The 5,688-nt window shown below is 36.6% G+C and overlaps 1 pseudogene; it reads right to left on the reverse strand.

Annotated features, from left to right (window-relative positions):
• Positions 1-987: 987 nt before the first annotated feature.
• On the reverse strand, positions 988-5,452 carry LOC111405595 (annotated as a pseudogene).
• Positions 5,453-5,688: the final 236 nt, after the last annotated feature.

The raw sequence follows: 5,688 nt of genomic DNA on the forward strand, positions 1-5,688 counted from the left end.
ACCGTTGGAAGTTTGTAGCCAAATCGTCGCTTCCCCGTCTTCTGAAAGTGATTGGCGAACTATATCCACTCCCCACAACTGCTTTTTTGATATTCGTGGCTAAGAATAGATAAATTTTGTGGTTGTATGTAGTTTATGAGTTGTGATTTGAGGCGGCAATGGTGGTGCCGACCGATGGATTTGGAGATTTTTTTTTTGGGAATTTGAGGTACTGACAGTGTTTTTGTTGGATGTGGTGGTGGCTGTGATTTTTGTTGGTGGTGGTGGCGGTGGTGAATCTAACAGCTAGAATGATTTTTGTTGAATCTGGTTGTTGTGATGGTTTCCGGCGGTGGTCCCACTGCAATAGAATTTGCTTTTACGGCATACAATGGATGCTGTAAAAAGTTCTTTACAGCATACACGTGAACGCCATATAAAGCCTTGCCGTAAATACTCAATTTTTTTTACGGCGTACAATGAATGTCGTAAAAAAGGGCACGTGCGTCGTTGATAGACTTTTTAGGGCATGCATTCGCACGCCATAAAAAGATGTTGCTCTTTACGGCATACATATGCATGTCATAAAAGATGCCTCATTTTATGGCATACACATGCAAGCCATAAAATAGTCCTAAACATTAAAAAAAAAATTCAAAATTTTATTTATTTGATTGCCATCAAAATAATAATTAAAATAAGTAAAGAACAAAATTACATACATTAATACATTCATAATCATGTTTTCTGTAATTTCGATATACAAAAAAAAATGTACAATTTATTACAAAATGAAAAAAAAAAATGTAGATTGTGTCTAAATAATTCTAAGAAGCAAAAGACACGGATGGAGAAGTGTTGCTCCACTATATATTCTACCAAATGGCTCTGCCTCAGAGTCATCAATGGAGTCTTCAGATTTAACATTTTTCTAACAAATTTGTAAGTTCCTTCCTTTTGTAATTTCTTCCTTTTTTCATATATAATCAAAATTCTCTGAAACCATGGCCTCAATTTTTTTCTGCGAGAGAACACATCTAGCATGTCTCACCAATATCCACTGGGGTGGTGGTGTTGGAACTCTCTCTGCTTTTGACCAAATCACTGTAAGGATTGAAGTGTGAACCTTTCTTCCCTGGACTCCTAGACCATTGCAATACAAGACCAACAAAACACAAGTTTAGTTAAGCAGCACTCTCTTAATCGTGTGAGGATTGCCCAATGAATTCTACATAAGTATTGAGCAGGACATGATCCTTTTATTATGTCTGGTAATGTCAAATGTCGCCACATTATCAAAAAAGTACACTTAAATTTCTTTTTAACTGTAATACTCTCACAGGCAACCTTACCAAATACAGGGGATATGCAAATAGGGGAAAATGGACTGTGTCTGAGGAATTTGATAGACAAATCTAGATTCTTGTAGATCTTCTCTGGCAACTGGAATGAGAAAAAAATGGCAGGGACACAAATTAGACCATCCAGTTAAGAAATCATAACCACAGATTACCCACAGATTCTTAAAAGAAAGACAAACAAAAATTGTCGTGTACCCATGAATCAAGAAAAGCTCAAGAATCTATGGAAAACATTACTGGTACCCATGATTAGTCGTTTTCAACATGTCCATGATTTTGATGGTGAGTCCTGTGGCTGATTATCCTATAACATTAACATAAATAAGAACATCAGTTTTCTACAACGTTGCATTATGGATTGGAGATATTTTCAAGACTAACCATCCATGGTACGGTACAAGAATGGAAGAATGCAAGATGTGTCCCACGATATTATTGAGATTGGGATTCTCGGAGAAGCTCCCATGGCCACTGTAATCAACAAAGACACCAATCATAGATAACTCCGTTCTTTTCATAACCGTTACTTATGTTGACAGTGAAAGTAAAATTTTGTTATATCGGGCAGTCTCACCAATCCAAGTAATCAAATCTGATTAATCTTAATACACATTTTGTTTTTATATTAGATATATAAAGTTAGTAGATATTGAGAAAGGAAAAAGGGATTACCAATCATGGCCAATAACAAAAATTGCCCAAAAAATTGTCCCTGCGCAAACCAATATTCAGGCCAGAAGTCCAACTACTGAAATGCAAAGCAATTGCCACCAAACCAAGAGCCACGACAATATCCCGAACAACATAAGAGCAAGACAAGTTTAGTATAAAGAAAATCAAATGCTGCAAGGAAAACATATGGACGAGGCAAGGCAAGTTTAGTATAAAGAAAATCATAAGTTAAAAAGGATGTAAAATCATCTATATAAGTACTTGAATGACAGGAGATCGAGCAAGGTAGCACAAATAGTATAAAATTTATAGCTTGTTAATTAACCTGTAATCTAACGCATCCCATCAAATAAATGCATAATCAATTATAATCATTTAAATTATAATCCATTCCTAATTAACAGTATTTTTCTCTCAAGTCCTTCTTCCTAACATATTTATCCTAAATGTACAACCAGATACTAATTTTTACTAATTGGTAGAAAATAAAATCAACACTTTTACCTTCTTCTGCAGAAGGTGCCCAAGTAGTCGATAGAGACTTTGAGAGTGAGAGTCCTAGAGAGATGTCATCCATCGAGAGAGAGAGGGGATGAAATGTTAGGTTTAGATTTCAGGATTTACAGCCCATATTCTAATTTGAAACTCGAATCCTGAAGACAAAAAAGTAATTACTTGCCCTATTGACATTGGCAGTGGCATAGACATTGAAGTAAAGGGAGAGAGATAAGAGTGAGAACGAAGGTTCCGTTCATCAACGGTCGAAGGTAGAGACAGACGAGAGAGAGCTATGGTGTCGGGCGAAGTTGTGGAAAGGTAGTGTTGAAGGGAGGAAAAATGGGAGAAATGACGTTTAGGGCTTTGTAAATTTCATATTTTTTAAAATACATGGCGTACACTATAAGCACGTCGTAAATGCTCGTTTAATATGGCATGTGATAAGTGTATTTTTGCACACTTATTTAGATCACAAACATGACTGAATAATGAGGAAAATGATTGAATTATGACTTAATCTCGTTACATTTGTGAATTGTAGGGAACGACGATGAACATAGTGAAATTCAGGAAAAAGACAAGAAAAATGACTAAAATGACGCAAAGTGAAAGTTCAGGGACCAAGGTGCAATTATCCAAAAGTTGACCCAATGAATAAATCAAGAAATTGATTGAGCCAATTTCCAATTAATGATATCTTGGGATGATGGAATGAAAAGAATGAAGAAAAGATGTCAAGAAGTGAAAGATTCAAGCAGGAGGACCGAAATGAACACCTTTCATAGTTGGACCGCATAGTGCTACCCTCTATGCGGTTCTCTATGCGGTTGCATAGAGGCAAACCGAACTTAAAATGCCAGAAAACGTTTACTCTATGCGACTGCATAGAGTTGCTCTATGCGGTCGCATAGAGCAATTCTCGGGTAAAATTGCAGTTTCCTTTTTTCGCCAAAACTCTTATGGAAACAATATTTTTAGGTCCTATAAAAAAAAACTCGACCAAAACGATGGGGATGCCATTTTTACAAGTCTTTGAGAGATTTTGAAGGAGAAACGAGGAGAGAACAAGAGGATAACATCGCGCCAAGTGAAGATTCAATTGAAGATTGATTCGGGTGATGACGTTTCTTCAAATATTTTTATGTTTTCTTCTTTTTAGCATGTTAGGCTAGATTTATCATTGCTAGGAGATCGATGAACCTTGTAACACTACGTTCGATTTTTTATTTGGATTTTTGACGTATTTAAACGCAAGTTTCGAAATTGGTTGATTTATTACGTTTTTATTTTCATATTATTATTTTGCACGTAATTGTATGATTGTGATGGCCTGTTTTATGCATTTAAAAGAATGACAATAGATTCGACATAGTATAAATCATCATAGGGTCTGATAGGGGATAGAAATATACCTCTATTCCTTGTGTGAATTATTGGATATTCATGAATTTATAATGCATTTCGGTATGTTAGTATTCGTCATAGAGATATAGTCGAATCACATAGTGGGATAGGTTTAGCATTGCTCGAGAGAGATTGCTAAAATAAAATAGAAATATTGATTCATCTTTTGTGAAATTGTGTGTCAAATTTGCACGATTGAAAATTGAACGGGTATTGCTTAGGGATTCGTGATCCTAGTGAGTTAGTAAATCCATTAATTACATAAAATCCGAGTTAAATTGCATCCAAGTTATTTTGTATTTAATATAATTTTTTATTTATAATTGCATCGTAGTTTACATCTTTTTAATTAAAGTACAAAACATCAATTTTATTTTCGTGTTTCAGTTAAAGTCATAATAGGTTGATTTGAACTAATTCAATCCTTGTGGGATCAATAATTGGACTCATAGTCCATTTTACTACTTGTTAACGAACCGTACACTTGCGGTGGATTTTAAATCAAAACAAATAATTTTGCGAACAAGTTTTTGGCACCGTTGCCGGCGATTGAAGTTTAGCTTTAATTTTATCTATTGTGACACTAATTCGAACTTATCTAGATTAATAGTAATCAACTTACTAGGTTTAGTTTATTATTTACTTTAATTTAATTGTATGTTAATTTTGCTATCTCAGGGCTTGTATGCAAGGAGCACCTGATTGAGACTTGGTTCTCGTAGATCCAAAGATCGAACGCACATTTCGTCATAGGCAAAGAGAAGCAAGAGCGGTACAACAAATGGCTAACGAGCAAAATCGGCCGGTAATTTCCCTCAACGAAGGCATGGCAGTTGAAGATGACGGGAATATAGTACTTGGGGACTTTATGGCACCATTGGTGGTCCAAAGTCAATCTAGCATTATGTATCCTCCATTTGGGCAACCGAACTTCCAACTGAAAACAAATGTGATTCAACTGTTTTAGAATGGGCATCAATACCACGAGATGGCTAGTGAAAATCCGCATACACACATATCCCAATTTCTGGATATGTGCCAACACTTTAGGTACCAGGGTATCTCAGACGATGCTATAAGACTGCGTTTGTTTCCACACACTTTGCGAGGTAAAGCACTTGAATGGCTGGATTCACTTCCCGTCGTAAGCATCACCACTTGAAACGAGCTAGCCCACAAATTCTGCACCAAGTTCTTCTCGCCAGCTAAGGTAGCCAAAATGCGGCATGACATGTCTATATTCAACCAATGTGAGTCCGAATCATTTGAAGAGGATGGAATCGTTTCAAAAATATGTTAAGGAAGTATTCTCAACATGGCTTTGACAAGAAGACATAGATCCTATTTTTCTACACTGGACTACTTCCATCCTTCAAAAGCATGGTAGACTCATCATCTGACGGGTCTATCTCCACAAGAACAATTGACAGAGCATGGGAGCTGTTTAAGAGAATGTCTACAAATTTAGCCATGTGGTCTACAGATCGAGGTTCAGAAGAGTACGCCGGAGTTTTATGAAGTAGATACTTACTCAACATTGTTCACAAAGATAGGCTCCTTGTTCCATAAGGTCGAGAGCATTTCACGGACTGCCACTGCAAAACAAGTCAAGAAGCCAAGCTGTGAGGAATGTGGAGCAGACCACAATAGTATCAATTGTCCAATTCTCGTACAGAGGGTCGAACATGCAGATTTTGTGCAATGGGGTCAACGCCAACAGAACAACCCACATTCGGAAACCTTCAATCAGGGCGGGAGAAAACACCCAAACTTC

The sequence above is a fragment of the Olea europaea genome, chromosome 1 (genome assembly GCF_002742605.1).
Source record: "Olea europaea var. sylvestris chromosome 1, O_europaea_v1, whole genome shotgun sequence".
NCBI lineage: Eukaryota > Viridiplantae > Streptophyta > Magnoliopsida > Lamiales > Oleaceae > Olea > Olea europaea.